General features: G+C 44.6%; 1 protein-coding gene across 2 annotated transcripts in view; it reads right to left on the bottom strand.

The window, feature by feature from the left end:
- The window catches only part of HIVEP3 (HIVEP zinc finger 3), a 206,991-nt gene extending 185,804 nt beyond the window's left edge, over window positions 1-21,187 (bottom strand). For both annotated transcript variants that reach the window (XM_026702439.2, XM_087939852.1), the window contains exon 1: window positions 20,242-21,187. The gene's annotated coding sequence lies outside the window, so the exon portion shown is untranslated. The remainder of the gene's footprint in view (window positions 1-20,241) is intronic.
- Between the last annotated feature and the right edge of the window lie 1,386 nt (window positions 21,188-22,573).

Raw genomic sequence — 22,573 nt, 5'->3', positions numbered from 1 at the left:
AATATACAAGTCTAAGTGCTGTTGCTATTGCTATTGATTCTCTCCTCTTACAACAGGGCTGTCAAACTCCCAGCCCGCAAGCCAGATGCGTCATGTGCTGACCATTCCCCTGCGCAGCAAAGGGGGAAAAAGTCCCAATACATCACGTGACACCTCCGTGACGACACGAATTTGACACCCCTGTCTTACAAAGCAAGGAACTAAAACAGCCTTTAGAACATCAACAACCATCTTTCACAAAATCCAGGACAAGCTCTGATTAATGGTGCATGCATTAAAAAAAAACCAGTAGGCCCAAGGGGCAAACATCCCCCCCCACAAATTCAAAAACAAAAAAAGCCAAGCCCAAATAACCGATACAAACTCAAGGTAAACTGCTCCAAACTCAACTGCAGAAAATAGGACTTCAGCAACAGAGTGGTCAATGCCTGGAACGCCCTACCCGACACCATTGTTACAGCCTCAACCCCTCAGAACTTCAACCTCAAACTGCCTACCGTGGACCTCACCCCATTCCCAAGAGGTCCTTAAAGGGGGCGTGCATAAGCGCACCAGCATGCCTACCGTCTCTGTCCTACTGTCCCCATTTACCTGGATTTACACCCTTTGTTCATGTTTATGTTCACACCTATACTTGTTATCTTGTACATGTTTGACAAACAAATAAAACAAACAAATACATAAAATAAATTCCAAATGCTCTTTAGGAAAGCTGGGTCCCAACACCAACCCTGCCCTGTTGCATCCCAGTTGTGAAGCTTTAACGATCACAGCTTCTGCTGCCAGTCACTCTGTTCCTTCCTTCTGCAGCCGACTGATGTTCTCAAGGCACCTTTTCCGCTAGCCATGGGGGGCAGGGACCGAGCACCACCGCAGGCAAAGCGGGTCAGTGAGCAGGACGCTTTGATGCAGAGGATGCAAGAAGCAGGAAACCAGCCAACCGGTCAAGCTGCTTGCACAATATAAGGGGTCATGCTGTTCCTGGACACAAGAGTCTATGGCTCACCTAACTGCTTAGTGGCTCATGGCCGGCAGATCAAAGTCGGCCTGTGAATGCATATTTCCTCTTCTTCCCCCACTCCTCTCCCAACCAACCCCTTTTGGTCTTTATGCAGCCCGCTGCTGTCCTGGCAACAGGTTAGCCACAATGACAACAAAACAGGCTGAAGGAGAGTCCCCCACCTATTTCACTGCCGTTCCAAAGCACTGCACAAAGCACCAGAATAGCATTCTTGAGAAAAGGGACGGGAACTTAAGCAAAATGTGACGGAAAAGAAATTGTGCGCTGCAGGTTACAAAGGCAGAGTGAGTTAATAATGATGCAACTGGCCAACGACAAGGCGCATCGCTCTGGGTTCACATACCATGCAAATCAAAAGTTTGTTTTATTTGGGGTTTACTGACCAAAGCACAACTGACACATTAAGCAGTTTATGAGACACAGAGGCTGGATCCATACAACATATGAAGCTAAAACCAATCAAATTGCATTGCAGCTTAATGGTGCCATTTGTGTTTCCCCACCAAAAAAAACCATAGTCTGTTCCTACAACCTCTGTGTTCTACAGATTTGGACCAACTGGACTCTCATTGAACTCTATCCTGATTTCTTACACCTGACAACATTTTTTTTTTAATTTTAAAGAGCTTTTATTAGTCAAATTCTACAATTAAAAACAATTAAAAACATGTTTCCATTCATTTCAGCATGTTTGTAGTGATGTTCACTCACACTGACATATTCTTAAGTATGTAGAATATTACTAAATATTATTACAATTATTTTACATTCGATTTATAGCATATTTTTATATATTTACATAGTTATTTACATGGTTATACACAGTTGTACAATATTGTTTCATCTCACCATAACTTTTCATTCATTTTTCTATTTTGTGTCTACCTTGTAACCAATAATACCATAGATTCCAGATTTCATGACAACAACAACAACAAATCAGCAACAAACATTTAGCAGTCTTCAATCAAGGTCTTTTTCCAAAAGTCTACAAAGAACCTTCCAAACCCAATAAAGACCAAATGCAGTAAAACAGTATTCCAATATCTAAAGGGGTGCCACAAAGAAGAGGGGGTCAACTAATTATCCAAAGCACCTGAAGGCAGGACAAGAAGCAATGGGTGGAAACCAATGGTGGGATTCAAAGATTTTTACTACCGGTTCTGTGGGCGTGGCAGGGGAAGAATACTGCAAAATCCCCATTCCCTCCCCACCCCACTAACCTGCTTTCCAGCTCTGTTCTCCTGTGCAGGGCAATCAAAGAAGACCCAGCTGCTCAGCTGGGACTCGGGAGGCGGAGAATAGGTGGGGAGAGGGCCAGTCAGAGGTGGTATTGGCCAGTTCTCCAAACTACTCATAATTTCCGCTACTGGTTCTCCAGAATTGGTTGGAACCTGCTGAATACCACCTCTGATAGAAACTAAGCAATGAGAGAAGCAACCTAGAAGTAGAAAGTAGAAAATTCCCAATGGTGAGAGCAATCAACCAATGGAATAGCCTGCCTTCAGGAGTTGTGGGTGCTCCATTACTGGAGGCTTTAAAAAAAAAAAGACTGGACAACCATTTGTCTGAAATGATATAGAGTCTCCTGCTTGAGCAGTGGGCTGGACTAGAAGATCTCCAAGGTCCCTTCCAATGCTGTTATTCTGACTTCTTTCCATCTGGCTCCGTTTCAGAAACACACAGATTCTGGAACAAGCTACATAGACGTTGTCTCATAGGGTGGCAGGAAGTATAAATATCAAAGCAATGGTATTTCTAAATAAGATGCTTGTTACTTAAGTGTAATTCAGAATGGAATCTACTATTCTAATTTGCAAGCTGTTTTTACATTGTGGAGAATTATTGTTACCTACTCCAGCATGCTGGCTGGGGAATTCTGGGGATTGGAAGTCCAGACCTCTTAAAGTTAAGTAACACTGATCTGCGCATTCAGTATTGTCTACATCTGGAATCCTCCACATGGTTTAGCCACAATTTCCATCAGCCCCCAACATTGGCAAGGCTGACTGGAACACGCAGTCCCAAATATCTGGTGGATACTACATTGTTTGTCAAGATTTACGCTAAAAAGGCAGCAGACGAAGCAACACTCCAAGAGCAGAAATAAGAATTCTTTGCTATCATTTATTTCTATTCCCCAAATCCTTGGCTTTCCAGAGCAGAGATGTTTACCACTCACGGGCCCCCAAATGACATTGCCAAACCTCTCGAAAATAAGCTAACAAAAATATTTTTTTAATGTGGGAGAAGGAGAAATTTATTAAACACAGGACTGGAAAGTTAAGTATTTTTGCTGGATTAAACTTTGATGGATTGCAAATGGAATCGGATCTCCCATTTGTCCTGATTTCACCCACTGCTGGTCATAGTGTGGCCCACACCATTACAGGTTAAATGCAGCTGTGAGGTTCAGAAAAGTTTGCTCATTTTTCACACTTGTATACCACCTCGCTGCCTCAGAGAAGGACTCTAGGGTGTGTCTGTTTAATATATGGTCCTCAAATAGATACGTATCAGATATTAAACTGATAGGAACAGATACAGCTGTTGCTTGATGGGGAGTTATGCAGGGGTGGGATTCAGATTTTTTAACAACCGGTTCTGTGGGCATGGCTAGGTGGGCATGGCCATGTGGCTGAGTGGGCATGGCTTTTTTCTTTTATTTTTGGGGGGCAGAACCCCCCCCATTTTTTCTTGCCTCCTGGGCCTCAGGGAAGCCTGGGGGGGGCATTTTTGCTCCCAGAAGGCTTCCCTGGGGCCCAGAAAGGCAAAAAATGGAGCACAGGCTTCACCCAGGCTTCCCTGAGGCCCAAAAACGGAGCTGCCCCCCGCCCCCCGCTCCATTTTTGAGCCTCCTGGGCTTCAGGGAAGCCTGGGCAAAGCAGTAAGACAGCGAGGGGGATCCTGGCACAGCTGATCATCAGAACAGCTGATTTTCAGGAAGGGGTAAAAAATGCCTTAAGGAGTCACTGGGCGGAGGAGAACGCAGTCAGCGATGTTGCGCATGCGCAATAAGGATTGACTGGGAGGAGAAAGGCGGACGGAGAGGGGAGGGGTCAGCCAGGGGCATGATTTGCTGGTTGTCCGAACTGCGGAGAATCGTAACAGCCAGTTCTATAGAACCGACCCACCCCTGGAGTTATGGTTTGTCACACAATCAGCCAAATGTTCAGGCCGGATTTGGCATTTTTATCCACCAATCAAGTCCTTCCCAAGGACCTGGGATGTGTTAAAGTTACATCACAGGATGTAAGCTGTTCCAAGTAAAGCTGCCTTTTGAAATTGACGAAGGGGGATTTTTGTCAATACAGACAGTGCTGTTATTATCACTATTATCATTATTGTTTTACCTGTAAACTGCATAGAACCCTCCAAGATTGAGGCAGTGGATCCAAATTGCAGCTTCAATGAATAAATAATCCCAGGGATAGACATAGCTGCTTTCATGAGTTGCAGATAAGTTCTCTACAAACTCCTTGAACTCTTTGAAGCATCTTTTTGTCCTGGAGTCCAAAGCACTGCATGCAGTATCCCTTCAAGATATATACCAGGAGAGGAATCTGAAAGTTTTAGCCAGCAGACCAACAGGCTGCACCGCAGAGCGATGGTCCTTTCCCCGCACTGTTGTAATGTCATGTATCAGCCAAAAGACCAACCAGGGAAATGGAAGCAAGTATCAACACTAACGTGCCCTTTTGTTGCCAAGATCTTTACTGGAAAGTAAATTCTACTGAACCTGCCCCCGAATAGATAAGTTTATGACTAAAGCACTAGAAATTACACACAAGGACTAAGACAAAATGAAAAACTGTTGTCAGTAAATTGTTGGCAACTTTTCTTGCTGTTCCAGTGATTGAGGTAATGAAAAAAAGAGTTGAATGGAAATTTCCAGAGTTGTACAGTGCTTCTGTACCATCTGCAATGATATGGCTGCTGCAACCAGCATCCATTTATAGAAGCCTGTCCAAAACCTTTGCAAAATGGGCAAAAGAAAAACTAGCAAGTCCCTGCCATATTTTTAATTTTTCTTGAAGAACAATTTCTTTATCTTGTTTTTAATGACTCTTTAATCCCTTTATTTGGGATGGAGTCGGGGTGACTGAATGGAGCTGAGCATTTACTGGCCAGCTGCCCTTCCTGACGCCTATGTAGAGTTCACAGCAGATATTTTCTCTTTGCACCCTGATAGAGCAACATCTGTCGCTGCCTAGGATTGAACTCTCAGCCTTCCGAGTGGGAGGCGAGCGTCTTCGCCTCTAGGCCACCATGCTGCTCATTTCTTGAAGAACAACATCATGACAAAATGCAACCATATGTATCCTCATTAATTAAATGTGTGTAAGCTACCATGTTTAAAATGCTCCCCACCCCCGCACCAAAGAACAGACTTTGAGGCAAGCATCTTCTTAGAAAAAGGCCCTCAGCATCCTTTTTTCACTTGCCAACTTCAGCTTAAGTATCTGGAAACAATATTCAGAATAAGAACACTTGGAAGTTTAGGCTTAAAATCTGGGGCACCCCAATTAATGTAGCAAAATGTTTTGGGATCGATTCATGACACAATCGAAGCTCTACCTGTGAACTATCATGGGCATCTTTAAACTGCAGCTTTCTGCATCTTTTTTTAATCTTTTCTGGACATCATTTTTTTTTTTATTTTGGGATGCAGACAGATTATTTTCTGCAACTGTACATGCTTGACTTGGCTCTGCTGTTGTCAACTCCTTAACTGAAAACATCTGTCTGCAGTCCACAGCACCCAACCATCTGCCTACTCCATCCAGCTGTGTAAATGGGCTTTTGACTTTTCAAAAACTCTTTTGCTATGGACCCACAGAGTAAAAAGGCCTTTTCGGGAATGCCTTCCTTTCTTTTGTGTTTTGAATTCCAGTTACTCTGTTCCCTAATAATAAACCCATTTTGTGGTCAATGTATGCTCTAAATTTCTCCCTGGAAAAGCTTTAACCAGCAGCAAGCACACTGATGAAACAAGACAAAATATAAAATAGCAACAAATGCGCTGAAGCAAACTTCATACATTCTGCTTGGATCGGACAGCTTCTACCCTGAACCCTATAATCCTAATTCCCCAGTTCTACTCATAGGAGATGCTAACCAAGACCGGGATTTACAGCACAATAGGCAAAGCAAGCCATTTTCTGCATTTTTGCATGCTGTGATTCAGGAGCAGAATGGAGGAAAAGTCCCTTCAGGAGATCCAGATACCTCAACAGAGAAGCTAATCAGAAATGTGGGTTTTCCCTCTGTTGGGGTTTTTCATAGATTCTTAAGAGGAGAGGGCAGCTTCCATTTTTGTCTTTGGCCTCTGTGTTTTCCCTCTTTCTGAGGCTGGCTGAAAGCGAGGTACAGGCCAGGCCTCCAGCCAACAGCAACTGGTCTGGAATCTGGAGAATTTGGACAGCAAGCTAAGATCCCTGGAGCTGGTTGTGATATGGATTCTGCTTCATTTCATAGCCTGAGATCTGGACTGTGTGAATTTGCTCTGTAGTGGGTATTGATATGAGTTTTGGGGACCAGAATAACAGCAAGCGTTGATCTTCTGGTCACTAAGATCAACCTCTAAAAAAACTATTGTTTCATTCTTTCTCCCTGTTTATTTAGGTTTTTGCATCGTGCCTTTATTATTCTTACAAATAACCCAAGGCAGCGAACATATCCAACCTGCCTTTCTCCTCCTATTTTCTCCACAACAACAAGGTGAGGTGCAGTGGTGGGATTCAATTTTTTTTACTACCGGTTCTGTGGGCATGGCTTGGTGGGCATGGCAGGGGAAGGATACTGCAAAATCCCCATTCCCTCCTCACCTCACTAACCTGCTTTCCATCTCTGTTCTCCTGTGCAGGGCAACCAAAGAAGACCCAGCCAATCAGCTGTGACTCAATGGGAGTCAGAGAATAGATGGGGCGGGGTCAGTCAGAGGTGGTATTTGACGGTTCTCTGAACTACTCAAAATTTCTGCTACCGGTTCTCCAGAACTGGTCAGAACCTGCTGAATACAGTTGGATTGAGAAAGAATAACCAGCCTAAAGTCACCCAACCAGTTTACAAGACTAAGGTGGGACTTGAACTCACGGTCTACTACTTTCTAGCCTGGTACCTTAGCCTCTAGACCAGGCTTGTCCAACCTGCGGCCCAAGGGCCGCATGCGGCCCAGGTCACCTTGTAATGCGGCCCAGTGCCCACCCCAACCTTCGTGCCAGAGCCAGCAAGGAGGAGGAGGAGAAGCAGGTGCGAGGCAGGGCGAGGCGAGCGCCAGGCCAAGCAGCAACAGAAAAAGCAGGCGCCGTCAGAGCTCCACCTCCTGCTGTTGCCACCACCACCATCGCCGCCGCTTCTGCCCCCGCCGCTTCTGCCCCCGCTGCCACTTCTGCCCCTGCCGTCTCTGCCGCTTCTGCCCCCGCCGCCTCCGCTTCTGCCCCCGCCACTGCTGCTGCTTCTGCCCCCACCGCCACTGCCCCCGCCGCTGCTTCTGCCCCCGCCGCTGCTGCTGCTGCTTCTGCCTTCCAGTCCTGCCTGATCCAGCCGGGCCATTTGCAGGAGGAGAGGTAGGCGTGAGGCGGGCGAGCTTTCTCCCCCCACCCCCCTGCAAAATTTGGCCAGAAAATAAACCATGATAAAAAAAACTGTGATAAAAAATAAATAATTTTTAATAAATAATTAATAATAAAAACATCTCACTAACTTCATTTCCAAATAAATTTAATATGTTAACTATGTTTTCTATGGTTTTTTTTGGATGATCAGGTATCGTTACTGTTATTTTATTTTATGTGCGGCCCAAACCAAATTTTCATCTTCTAATGTGGCCCAGGGAAGGTGAAAGGTTGGACACCCCTGCTCTAGACCAAACTGATTCTCTCAAGTTTAAACAGGGTAGCTTATGCAGATTTAATTAATGAAAATGCATGTGATTTTTTTTTATCATGATATTGTTTTTCAAGAAATCTTGATGTTCTTTTTTGAAATATGGCAGGGGCTGGCTACTTTTTCTTTTGCCTGTCCTTTATTTGAGATATTACAAAGATTTTGGACAGCTTCTGTAAAAGGACGCTGGTCACAGCCGCCATATTATTGAGGTACACAAATACTGCAAAAGTCTGGCAATCTAAGTCTATGTATAAAACAAAGATCTAGAATCAGATCTTTTAGATCTAATGGTGCTCATTCTAGCACAAGGGTCTAAATCTCCCATACTTGCCTCCTGCCAGGTTAGGCTACTTAAGAGGTATCTCTACCCTGGTAAACCAGTGACAAAAAGGATTTCTCTGGACCAAAGTGGCTGGTAGCATCATACTTAGCCAATTGTCCTCAGAAGCTTCAGGGAGAGAACGCTGTTACCTTTCCACCAAAGGTGGTCCCTATTTTTCTACTTGCATTTTTTACGTGCTTTCAAACTGCTAGGTTGGCAGAAGTTGAGACAAGTAATGGGAGCTCACTCCATTACGCGGCGCTAGGGATTCGAACCACCGAACTGCCAACCTTTCTGATCGACAAGCTCAGCACCTTAGCCACTGAGCCACTGCATCCCTTAGTGGAAAGATTAATGATGGCTCAATCACCATACCCTAGGATCAGGAGTGTCACTCAAAGTCTGCGGACCAGGCCTAGTCCGTAGGGTGCTTAGATCTGACCTGCAGGGCTGCCCTGTGAAACAGCGAAGGACTGGCCTTCGGTGCCTTCTGAGCTCCATTTTCTCTGGCAGAGGGTTGCAGGAGTAGGTGAAACGCAACCCTGATGCAGCCCTCAATGAAATAGAGTTTGACACCTCTTCGCTAGATATATGCTGAGCATTATAAGATTGATTACTCTTCTAGTTCTTAGAGAAAGATGGTTTCAAGCACTAGAATTAGCCAACTTGCCCAATAGGGAGGTTGGTAGTTGTGAAAAATTAAACACACGCTACAGCTTAAACACAACCTTATCTAAAAGCTTTAGCTCTGTTTAAGGTGCTTAGAAAACTCTAAGCTTTTTTATATTTGTGACAAGCTGTTTAACTGATCTATGGATTTAAGGTTAGCTTAAGCAGCTTAAAGAGCTTTGGAGCTTGGATATGATTTAATATGCTAAAATATGATCTTTCCCCCCCTCCAAAAAAAATCTCCAAAGTTTAGGAGGAGAAAAAAACTCAAAGCAAACAAGAGAATCTTGAGAACAACCAAACTTGATCTGATCAAACTCATGTATTCATTAAACATAGTAGTCTATAATTGGTTTGGTTCATACATACCAAGCCACAACAAAAACTAAGTTTACAGAGTAAAATTTGATAGCTCTGATTGATTTGATTGCTTATTATACCCTATGACTATCATTAAGTGTAGTACCTTATGATTCTTGACTCTTGACAAATGTATTTTTTCTTTTATGTACACTGAGAGCATTTGCACCAAGACAAATTCCTTGTGTGTCCAATCACACTTGGCCAATAAAGAATTGAATTCTATTCTATTCTATCCTATCCTATCCTATCCTATCCTATCCTATCCTATCCTATTCTATTCTGTTCTATTCAAAACACAAACCCAAGATCCAACTAAACATAGCATGGTTCAGTTCACACTCGAATATGCACACTACAATAACTCACAGTCTGCTTAATTTTCACTTAACTGTATTTCTAACAGCAGTGTATAGCTTAGTACAATGTGTGAAGATGAGGAATGGGAAGAAGTATTCTATGTAGATCTTGGATTCTTAAAAAAAAAAAGAGAAGAATATTACAGCATTGTGGTGGAGGTCTTTACCTGATTTACACTAATGTCTGCAAAAAGGAAATAGGTTCTAAAATTATGCCCAATGTCCGAAATAGCAAAGCACATATTTGTGTGGCTTTGAGACTTTCTAATTGCGGAGTCTGTTGAAATTGGATGAGCCAAGGTAGCCTTCCCTTCACATTTCAGCCCAATTCTCTTGACTAACCAATGTAGCCCAGCAATAAAGCTATGGCAGAAAGAGAAGGGCTGGTCTACATGGCTTATTGGATGAAACAGGGCTAATCACTATCTCTTAGCGTAATCTATTTCACAGGGCAGAGATGAAAGAGGAATTATGTACATCACCAAAGTGAACTGTTGTTCACCTTTTTTGTTTGAAGTGTAATAAGAAATCATTATTTATTTTACATCTTCTCATCCATCAGAGCAATTCAAGCTCTTTCAATTGGAACCACATTAAAAATGCTAGACATTTATAGTGTAATTAAAGAAACTCATTTAGTAAGGATTAGTTTTCAAACTTTCAGAATCACGTTCTGGTTACAGTGTTAAGAAAGGCCAACCTGCCAATTCCTTGCATAATAAGGAAAACTCAATGTTTGTGATCGAATGATAGCCATTACACAGCAGATATGGGATTTGTTCTGCTTCCTATTAACTTGGGCATAGCAATTACTATTTAGATGTTCCACCACCAAAATAACAGTGGATCAAAGCCAACCCACTTCCATTAACCCAAATGGATTTCATTAATGTAAGTTTGATCATTGCAGATGACATAGTAAAAGCAAACCCAAGCCCAGGTAGAACCAGTTGGATCTACTGGTGAAGACACCACGGCTGGAAACCAGAAGACAGTGAAGTCTAGTCCCCCCTTAAGCATAAAACCCAGCTAAATGGCTTTAGATTAGACCTTCCCTCTCAACCCAATTCACCACACAGGATTGTCGTTGTGGGGAAAACAGGAGGAGGAACAAGTATTAAGCATGTTTACTGCCTTCAGTTATTGATAAAAATAATAGAGGCAGGTTTAAACACCTGAAATATAGCCTTCCAAAGGTTATGGGAAGAAAATATTTATCACCTCCAGTAGTTTTTTAGAACTAACTGGTTGATAAGACTTCTCAACATGACAAGTACTTATAATATAGCTTTCCCCAGTCTCACTATGCTTTTCCAGAATCAATTTCCAGCATTTTCCAGCTTTCCTAGGCATTGCTAAGAATCCCATGAGTTAAAACCAATCTGGTGGGAAAAATTCCAAGATGGTTGCCTATAGCAGGGGTGTCAAACTCCATCCCATTGAGGGCCCCACCAGGGCTGTGTTTTACCTCAGGGGGCTGGGATGGGCGTGGCCAGGTGGGCGAGGCCAGCTCAACGTCATTTGTGTCAGGGGCGTCTGTGGCGGCCCAAGCGCTCTGCCAGCAAAAATGGGCTCCTGAGCTCTGTTGCGATGGCCTCTTGCAATCCTCTGCCACTGAAAACAGAGTTTGGGTGGACAGCAAGGTCCTTCACTGTTTCCAGGGCATCCCCATGGGCCAGATCAAAGCGCCTGTGGGCCTTGAGTTTGACACCCCTGGTCTATAGTGTTCTCAATTTGGGGGAAGGGGAACATACTGGGGACTTTGTCTTTGTAGATCACCTAAGAAACTTTTATGTCCTACAAATGAAAGCAAGCACATAAAACACACATGTGCACATATACATTACATACATACACACAAACATATCTGCCTGTCTTGTCTGTCTGTCTGTCTGTCTGTCTGTCTGTCTGTCTATCTATCTATCTATCTATCTTCCATCTCTTCAACATCTTCATGAAAGCTAGCAACATTTTATGAAAACTATGGACCAGACTGTTGAGAAGAGTTCTTTAACAGAGCTACAGTACATCAATCAGAATTATAATTTTGCAAGGGAAATGCTTCTGTTCACCTAATTAACTACCTGGGTAATTTACAGCTAAGGATTTAGTAACCTGCAATTCAGCCAAAAACAATTATTCAACTTTTGATGGTGAGGCACCAATATCAGTACTGGTGCCAGCAGCTTCTTGATGGAAATAAGGCCAGGGTTTTTTTTTGTATACCATGCAATTCCATTACGTGTATTACTTTTGCTATTCTGAACCCCCAGTTTTCCCCTAACCTTGCAATCCCAGATGCCTGACATCATCCTTTGACTGGAAACAATGGTTATTTTTGTTTCTATGTCTTGATGGCTGAAGGATGAAGTAGAATCTGAACCCGCCCACACCTAAGTCCAACATCTTCATCACTACACCGCACAACCTCTCAATTACAGCCCAATGCATAAATGGCACTTACTCAGCAGCAAGGGCTCTGGTTGTCCTTGATCTCACCAAAACAACATAAATAATTCTACCAAAATGATCCTGATTACGTCTTGCAGTTACAAGCAAAAAATCGCAGAAGTTGCCAAGAGTACCAATATTGTAATGCATTAAAACACACTTGCGGTAATTACGTACACTAGGCTAAACTGCTTATAAATGTACAAGGTAAAATTGCATACACAATACGTGCAAAATTTTGAGCTAATAATTTGCAAGTAGCTGACCAAACAGAGGAAACATTTCCAACTGAGAAACGAGTGAATGGAAATGAAAGTGACAATATTTGTTCATCCCTATCTTTTAGGGAGATCAAAGGTCTAATATTTTCTTTTCTAAAAAATTCAAGATAAAGCAGGAGAATAAGCTCTCTCACATATTTTTCTAGCACATCTGGAAAATTTTGATGACCATGTCTCTGTTGGTAAGTAAAAACAATAGGAAACATTTGGATTATTTATTCATTCATTCAATCATTTAATTTGTCTCTCAATCCAAATTACTCCGGGCTGGGCAGTGAAGATAATCACCACAATTAAAATCATAAACACACAAAACTAGTTACAATGCTCCACTAGAGCTAGTTTTACACTTCACATTAAGCTACTTATTTAACTTAATGTGAGATATGAACCTAGCCAAGTGTCATTTTTTAAATAAACTACAAATAAGCAAACTGTGTCATAGAATATGAATCATGTCTTGCTTTCAGAAGTTGTACATGCTCCAACACTGGAAGTTTTTAAAAAGATGTTGGATAACCATTTGTCTGAAGTGGTGTAGGGTTTCCTTCCTAAGCAAGGGGTTGGACTAGAAGACCTCCAAGGTCCCTTCAAACTCTTTTATTCTGTTCTATTCTATTCTATTCTATTCTATTCTATTCTATTCTATTCTATTCTATTCTATGTTATATTCCTCCTTCACCATCAACATTCTGATCCAAAGCCAACCTAGAAAGTTCTTCTAATTCATAAAAGTAGTTTCTATTAGCTACCAGAATAGCTATATAATTAGCTAACCCATAACATTGGGAGCAGATAAAACTTAAATATGCTTTCCAAAATTAATATAAACACTGAGGCACACATACTGTGGATAGCAACTGGTTCTCTAGGCCAGAGTTTCTCAACCTATACAGCTATTAAGAAATGTTGTTTCAACTCCCAGAATTCCCGAGCATGCTCGCCCACACATCTTAAAAGTTGAAGAGGTCAAGAAACATTGCTTGAGAGCTTTAGCAACCATGAAAAGGATCCAAGCTTAGAAATCAGCATATTTTCCCTCTCGTCATTCTTCCGTTACATAACATGGCAGTAAAGAACCAAGATGTACTAACTAAGCCAAAAAAATAAAACAAAATCACAGTTACTACTTTCTTCCAAATCTGTCATGACATGTTTGCTTTTGTTAACAAGCTGCATTCCAAGCAAATGAAAAGCACTGGGAATTTTGCTCTTTTTTTTTTTCCAGTGTTCCTTAAAGAAATGGGTTTCCTGGGACACGCTTGAATTAAAGCAACATTCCTCACATTTTTTGAGTTTGCCTTAATTGCTCAAGTAGTCACTTCCTCCTTTCCTCCACCCATACCCTGGAAAGCTGACATTCTCAACTGAGCCTTAGAAATTTAAAAGTGGGAAACGAAAATAAACACGCATTCTGGCATCGGGGAATGCAATCAAGAACTGAAGGTCAAATAAGGTTCTGTTTCTCCATATATGTTTCTTTGAAGGATATGCATCCATTGATCAGGATTGTAGGCTTCTCCAGTGGATCTATCGCGCCATCTGAAACCCAATGAGCGTAACAAGGAACATAGAACAACAGGGTTGGAAAGGAGTTTGCAGGTGTTCTAATCCAGTGGTCGCCAACCAGTGCGCCAGGGACCACTGGTGGTCCATGAGAAAATGTGGGTGGTCCGCAGAGAAATGCCCCCCCCCAAAAGCAATTAATCTAGGCTGCTCTGGAATACAAGGCTGCGCCGCCCAGATGGCCCTGCCACCCGCTGGCCCCCACCCTTTGGCTGAGCACAAACCTTACCTTGAGTAGAGCCAGGCAAGCTGAAACTGGAAGGTAAGACCAATGGCGGAGGAGGAAAATCTGCCCTGAGGTGGTTTGCTGACATTGGTGGGAAAGTTGGTCCCATATTCCAGAGCTGCAGTGGTCACAAGACTGGCCCTTTGGTCATCCCAGAGCAGGTCCTCCACCCAGGTGCAATGGCCTGCCACGGACTAGAGGAGCTGCTCCGGGATGACCAGAGGGCCACTTCTGTGACTATTGCAGCTCTGGAATATGGGACCAACTTTCCCATCAATGTCAGCAAGCCTCCGTCAGTCAAAATTCATATTAGTGGTCCGCGGGATTTAAAATTATAAGTTTGGTGGTCCCCGAGATCCAAAAGGTTGATGACCTAAGCCCTTGCTCCAGCAGGAGATCTACTCTAGACCAGTAGTCCCCAAACTTTTTTGTACCAGGGACCAGTTTCACGATTATTCATTCTTTGCGGCCCGGTACAAAATGATCCACAGACAGCCAGCCGTCCCCCGCTTCTCCCTGCCACCTTCAACTCCTCTTTTGTACCTTCTCGCGGTCGATGGGCTTTTCAGGCTCTCTCTTAATCTCCTCCTGAGTAACACGAGACTCCACTGCCATCGGGACGGCTCTTCGTTCGAAGCCGCCCCCCCATCTTCGACGAAACTAAGGCGCGAGGATTCCTTCAGCACCCAAACACCGCTTTCCAACCGACGACCGACAAGCTCACCCGGAAGCACTTTCTCGAGCACCGTCAAAACAAGATGGCAGCACCCAAGCAAAGTAGGCCTGCGGCCCGATACAAAATGATCCATGGACCAGTACCGGTCCGGGGCTCGGTGGTTGGGTACCCCTGCTCTAGACAATTGGTTCTCCAATCTCTTCTTGAAAACCTCCCCCACAACTTCTGGAAGCAAGCTGTCCCACTGATTGATTGTTCTCACCATCAGAAAAGGTGTCCTTAGTTGTTGGTTGGATCTACAATACCCTTCTCTTTTCAGTTTTGGGTGAAGACAGAAGTGGGCAACACTCCAACCTGCAGGCCAGATCTGACCTACTCAGCCATGATTTTCTGACTTTCTCCTCCCCTTCAGGAACCTGTGAAGATCATTTATTTATTATCATTACATTTTTATCTCACCGTCATTACTTTATTAGTAACTCAAGGTGGCAAACACACATAATGCTTCTTCCTCCTCCTATTTTCCCCACAACAACAGCCACCTGAGACAGAGGGACTGGCCAAAAGTTACCCAGCCAGTTTTCCTGCCTGAGAAGGGACTAAAACTCACACAGCCTCCTGCTCTCTAGGCCAGCACCCGAGCCATGACACCAAAGTGGCATCATGCCACTAAAGACACCAACTCTCCAATTTATGACGGAGCAACTGGCCTAATTATGAAGAATGTCTATTTGTGAGCTCACTAGAAGTTGAAAATGACTCGACGGCACGTGACCAAATCAACTGACCTGGGATCTTTCTTTTAAGGAAACAAAAGGAAATGTGAATATTTTTGCTTGAAAACAAAATTCCAAAAACTCTAAAAACATGGATAATGTAGGATAGCAGGCACAGCACAAAAGCTTGATGGCAAAGACACGTCTCTTTTGCACACACGCATACGTCAATACAAACTTTGCATACGTGCAGATGGTAATAAAAATAGATGCCAATACAAACTAAAACAAACTTGCTTTCTTCCACATTCTAGTGCAGCCCAAATGAGACAAGATCTGCCTTGTGTTGCCTCCTTTAACCAGATGTGTTCAAGATATACCTGTTTACCATGTCCATCTTTTCTTCAATAGTATGAAGAAACTATGGTGGCTTCAGCAATAGCAATAGTACTTAGACTTCTATACCGCTTCACAGTGCTTTCCAGCCCTCTCTAAGTGATTTAAGAGTCAGCCTTTTGCTCCCAATAACAATCTGGGTCCTCATTTGACCCACCTCGGAAGGATGGAAGGCTGAGTCAGCCTTGAGCCTGGTGAGATTTGAACTGCTAACTTGCAGGCAACCGGCAGTCAGTAGAAGTAGCCTGCAGTACTGCACTCTAACCACTGTGCCACCATGGCAGCACTTCTTTAAATGGGATGATCCACTGGACTGGAAGAAACAGCCTTGAAGAGTGACTTCTGGTAATCCTTGACTTACAACCAGTCATTCAACAACCATTTGAAGTTACAATGGCACTAAAAAAGGGGATTTATGACTGGTCTCCCACTTACAACCATCACAGCATCCCATGGTCAAAATTTGGGTGCTTGGCCAATGGCATGTATTTAGGGACCTTCCCAGCCAGCTTCCAACAAAGCCAATGACAGAAGCCAGACTCACTTAGCAACAACAACCATGGCAAAAAATGTCACACAAAAGGATGAGACGGACTTAACAAACTCCTCGCTTAGCCATGGAAAGTCTGGTCCCAATTGTGGTTGTAAGCCAAGGACTACTACACCTGTATGCTTTTTAACTCAAAGGGGATCCCAACTATTTGGGCAAGCTAGTGGAAAAATAAGAACTTCTCCAGACCTAAGCAATTTGAACATTGCACAGTCTGTCCTGGCAAGGAACCGAGGCTTGGGAATTGAGGCTTCCTCTTGAGGTTCATCATGTTTTGTGACACAACAGGCCAGCAAATCTTCCTGACCCAACCAAGCCCTTTGCCAAAAGTTTATTGCTATCAAACTCCAAGACTCACACAAAAAAATGCATCCTGAAATATTGTGCAACCATGTTCAAGTTCACATTTTCCTAATGCTTCAGGGAACCGAATGGAGGCCCAAAGAGCAGCGAGCAAAATCACTGTCATCTCTATGAAATGTAATAACAACAAAAAGAAATCCCAGCTGGGGCCCAATCCACCTCCAACTGAAGTCCAGACTCCCGTTGTTTGGCAACACTTAGCGAAAAAAACAGCATCGTTAGAGTTCCCTTTCCTTGTTTCACTTATTGTCCTACGCTACAGAATGGTTTGTTTCAACCTGTCCCAGCATGAATTATAGGAAAGGTATCAAACTCAATTTCATTGAGGGCCGCATCAGGGTTGTGTCTGACCTCAGGGGGCCAGGGGGTGCGGCCAGGGGGTGCAGCCAAAATTCTTATCATTGTTTGATTGGCTACACAGATTAAAATGTAATTTTTAAAAGAGGAAGGGGGGAGTTAGTGGTTGCCTAACTCTAATGACAATATTTTTTCCCCTTATGGGCTTGACAGAAATTCATTTCCTGTTTGGCGGGGGAACAGGGAAGCAGCAATTACAAAGTTTAAGAGACTCTGCCACAAAGGGAATTTTAAAATTAAAATATTCCCCTAAAGAAGGGGTTTTGTTTAAATGCCAGCCTTGGAATTCACTAAAGTATGACTGCCCTTAAAGTCACTCACTAAGCAGCGTTAGAACATCAGCAATGACACTCTGACTGGCTGTGAAAATTTCACACTGTTAAACATCCTTCTCTTCCCACTGTTAACAAGAAATTTTTTATCTCTAAAGGCATCAATACAGCTGTTACAAACCCTGCTAACCATTGCTGGACATCTTGGTCGCTGAAACATTCCAGCCAGAGACAAGCTGTAATCCAACTGAATGTCACATGTTCAAGTAAACAGCATAAAATCCATCATCAATAATTTGTGTAAAAGCATATTCTGTTATTACAAAGGACCAACATGTTCTTGGTAACATCTGACACCTTGGCAAGGAGAAAAATTATACTGTATTGAGCAGTTGCCTATTTAAAAAAAACATGTTAATACAAACTCTTCTTACTAAGTATTCTAGTGGATGACAGTGATATTAAACAATAGGATATTTTTGAAATGCCCAGCAGCTGAATACAGCTTGCAAAACTCCTAATGCCATAATGAAATGCACACACAATCCGTTTATTTTTCCATTCCCTGAACTAGTTATAAGAATTAGTAATCTCTGCTCTTCACTTAATCCAAAAGTGATCTGCTAAACTGGGTTTAACTTGAACCACAATTTGCTCCATCAAGCCAAAGGTTGTTTCAGGAAACAGAATTAGCAACAGGTACAGTTTATGTAGGTAAACAATGGAACCAGACCTTGAAATACAATTAAAATCTTTCAAATAACTGGCTCCAGTAAAGGCAGAGGAAACTGCAGGAAACCCATGTTCTCTAAGGCTGGTTCCCCAAACCCCAGTTTAGCAATACTTCCAAATCCTTCTCCCCTTTCTCTCATTCAACTTTTACACTGCTACCCAGTGTAGCTCTTGTGCCAAGAACTTTACTAGTGCTCCTTGTTACCAGAAGCACAGGGGAAAATGCTGGAACTGGACCAACTCAATCACATGTCTTCTTTTTTTTTTTTTTTAAATCCAGGTTAGGAAGACACAAATGCTTATGTTTGGAAACTAAAGAAATATAAGACTCACATAAGGTGTTCCAATTTGCTAAGAAGCTTTTCAATGTGAAAAAGCCTTGGGGGAGTGAAGGGGGGAGACCAACAGAATTTCTTATTAACGATCTGGTAGATTCACTGAATGACAGCTCAATCCTACAAGTTACATCTGCCTTGCTGTTGTTATGCAATCAAGAGGCCAAATATCACCCAGAAATAGCCCAGGCCAGATTGCACACAAGGGCACCCTTAAGTCTTCTTTTATTTTTCCCTCTTTTCCCTCACACAGAGAACAACCCTCTGCAGCCAGTTTGCTACTATCAGAGCACTGCAGCTGACTCAACCCCCAACAGAAAAACCTCAGCACGGATGGCTAAAGATAGCCAAGGCAGGTATTACAAGCGATGAAGTCACTAAGCAAAGATTTGCAGGTAGTAGCTGGAGGTTCTTTGCTGCAAAGTAAAATGCTGGAATTTGCCTAACCCACCCCCCCTTTAAACCTTCCTCCCCCCACAACCAGGAGTGAATACTATACTGTTCCCCAAAACCTAAATGCCATTTAAATGTCAATCATCCGTCATACATGGAAAAGCTGCAATTGGTTTAAAAAAAAAGATCAGGTAAGCCCGCTGGGGCACAGAATACATGCTTTGCTGGGCATCTGATGTGCAGAGCCATCTATCAGCAGCTGATGATGCCATGCTTGCAAGCTAAACCATATTCTGCGGCAACACACAGCCTTTAAAGAGAAAGGGGGGAGGGTGGTGGTAGATGCAAAACAAGACGGAAATGCCATCGCTCCATTCAGCTCCTTGCATCCAGGGACAGGAAAATCAAACCTTAGCTCCCTCCAAAAAAAGCAAACTAGAGGTTTTACTGTCTCTCCTCTCCACCCAGACAACCCCCCCCCAAAAAAAATATATATATATACAAAGGCCTCGTTTCCAATCAATTGACTAAGGAGGGGAGGGTGAAAAATAGATTGAAATTCTAGATGCACCCAACCTGTGAGGATGCTAAGCCCGTGTGTGTCTCTTTCTGGCAACTTGATTGGAAATAAGCATCATCGCAGAGGTGATGTTATTTTTTACCTGCTCTCCCCCTTGGTCCATCAGGCACAACTCCCAAGGTAGCTGGAACCCAGGCTAAGTTTAAAGCAAGAAAGATCCAAATGCAAGAGGTGTGGCGGTAGCCCTCCCTCGAGTTAAAAGCCCTGCACACCTTTCTCCAGAGCACCTTGTCCATCCCCTCCCTCTTCCATTCCCCCCCCAGAGCACCTTATCCATCTTCTCCCCCCCTTCCACCCCACACAACAGGCCTTCCAGAAGAAACTCAAACCTGCAGGAGGCGAGGAAAGGGTTAACCTCCACCGATTGACACCCGCAAAGGTTACTTCAGGCCCTGAAGCAAGAGGCTGGATCTTATCAGCTGTGCAGCACAGCCCACCCAAGGGAATAGCCTCTCTCTCTCTCTCTCTAGGCCATCCCTAGAACAGCCCTCATGTAGGACACCCCCAGGGGCAGGAGTGCATTCCCAAGTGACCACACACACACACACACACACACACACACACACACTTCTCCACTACCAAAATGGAATCTACCCAACCACCACCATCCCCAGGGACTCTTCCCCAGTAGAGAGAGAAAAAGCCACTGCAACCCTGCCAACACTTTGACAAGGGCATAGCAGAATAAACAAGAAAACACCTCTGGACTCCATCGCCTTCCTTACCTTTGCGGTCTAGCTTGAACACACAGCCTTCTCTGGCATGCTTTCCGCTGGCTTTTCTTTTGCGGGGAAGGGGTGGGGGGAGAGAGAGAGAGAGAGAGAAAGAAGGAATTCGCTGCCTGGTTTCCTCCTCTTTGGAGGAGGTCGGTTCCAGCGATCGGGCGATGGGGGGTATCTCTTCAAGCCAACACCTGTTTTGGGCCAGCGGGGTGGGGTGGGGGTGGGGGCGATCGGAGAAGAGAACGATTGCCAGCTGGCTCAGAAGGCGAATGGACGGGTCATTCCGGGTGGCCGTCCGAGCCGATTCCAAGCCAAATCAACGCGGGGGTGGGATGCGGATGGGGGGAATTCTGGGGGGGGGGAGAGGGAGGGAAGCGGGCGGGTGGGGGGCTGGCATCTACAGGCATAATAATAACAACCCCAAGGGCCCAGCTTGCTTCATAATGGGAGATCTCGCGGCTCTCCAGCTGGAAACCGAGCGCCTTTTGCTGTTTTTATTCTTCGGAAGCAAAATAATCCGAGCCGGGGAAGCGAAGAAAGGCGGCAGGTAGCCGCCGAAAGGCTCTTCCTAACGCTGCTGGACAGCAGGGAATCAATCCCGCCCGGAACAACCGCAGCATAATCGGATCGGCCGGTTGCTCCGTTGTTGTTGTTGTTTTAAAAAGAAAAAATAAATAAACTAATAATTGCAATTGTCTTGCTTATCCGGAGGGCTATTCTAGGGAGGAAGGCACGGATAACAATAACAACAACACCCAGCCTTTTGCACTGTTTCTCTTCTCCACCCCACCCCCCCTTCTTTTTGTGCTATTTAGGCCTTTGAAACGTGGTTGGAAGCCTTTTAAAGCTACAGTACACGGATTGGAAGGAGAAAAGGGGGGGGTCTGCTTTAAGGGGGAGGGAGAGCCGGCTGGGAAGAGCCAAGCCAGCGGGCGCCACGAAGGGCGCCGTGGGTGGTGAGGGGGAGGAGCCAGCGCTCAGCCCCGCCCCTTGGGAAGTCAGCAGTACCGCCGATGCCGAGGCGAGTTTGCTTTGCCCGCTGGGCGCTTCCCGGATCGTGGGCACTTGGGTTTTTGCATCCGCCGTCCCTTCTCTGACCGCTCCACCAGCAACCCTTTCCTTGCCGCGCTGGTTGCAACTCGATCCAGTTAAAAAGGCATTCCCGCAAACACGCGTCTGGCTTTGCACCAGATACAGAAGCACAAACGCAACAGCGGGGCCGGGGGTGGGGGATGGGGGGGGGGGAAGGTAGGTTTCACACCCAACATTTCAAGCCATTAAAAAAAAAAACACCCAACACCCAAAGGGGAAACGAAGGAATTTTGTCACGGAATCCGAACGAAGCCGCATGATTTGTGGTAGTAGACGATCGGAGGCAATCGCGTCGTGTGAACGCAAAACCCTGATCTGTCAAAAGTAGGGAGGGGGGGTTGTTTGCTTTCCCGGAAGAGCGGGGAGAGGGAGTCACAGGCTGGAAGCAAGGTGGACCAAGGCAACCTGTTAGCTCGGAGTAATTCCCACGCGGTGGAAGGCAAGGGGGTAGGGGGCACAAACACGGCAATCCTGCGGTGCTTTGAAAGGTTGAACACGGGTTCGCGCTGCTGACACGCGCGCCCTTTTAAAAACTCGACATTGTGAACTGTACGCATCAGAATTTTAACGCATAACCAGGCACGGCTCTTGATATTTACCCCTCGCCCGCTGCATGTCATGAAGCAACTTCCAAGTACACATACTCGACGCAGAAGAATCCGTTTCTCCAGATCTTCAAGATGCTAGGATGCTAAAGGACCCCTCAGCAAGGAGTAAGTAACCCACGGCGGACGGCGCAACTTCTAAGCGGACGAATTTCAAACCACACCACGACCTGCTTACTCTCCCTAAAGTGCATTACACTTTCCTTCCGAGTAAACATCCATATTTGAGAGTCATGGTACCGTAAAGCCCCTCGCTTCCAAAAAGGAAGCCCCGCCGCGTTTGTTTGCAAAAGATCTCGTCCGCGATTACAGTTTTTCTCCCGAGACGTCCTTTTTTTTCCTTCTTCTTCTTTTCTGGCCGACAGTGCCCGTCCTCTCAAAAAAAAATAAGCCAAAATTCAGAAACAGGACAGAAATATAACATTCAGCGGGGTCCCCGGCAGCTCACCGGCTACCTGAGAACTAGCGCCTTGAGAATAGCCTTAGCCGAAGTTGGCTGCACGACCTAGCGGCCGGACTCGACCCAGCAGCCCTCGCGGGACCCCGTCTCCCACCCGCGGCTCGCGGGGCAAAAAGGGCTCCGGCAGCCACTGATGGAAACATCCCGCCCCCCCCCCCCTTTTCTCCAGGATGGCCCT

The sequence above is a fragment of the Pseudonaja textilis genome, chromosome 10 (assembly GCF_049901715.1).
Source record: "Pseudonaja textilis isolate UNSWEBS1 chromosome 10, rPseTex1.2, whole genome shotgun sequence".
Taxonomy (NCBI): Eukaryota; Metazoa; Chordata; class Lepidosauria; order Squamata; family Elapidae; genus Pseudonaja; species Pseudonaja textilis.
The sequence above is the reverse complement of the archived record's forward strand: the minus strand, read 5'-3'. Positions and strand labels throughout refer to the sequence as shown.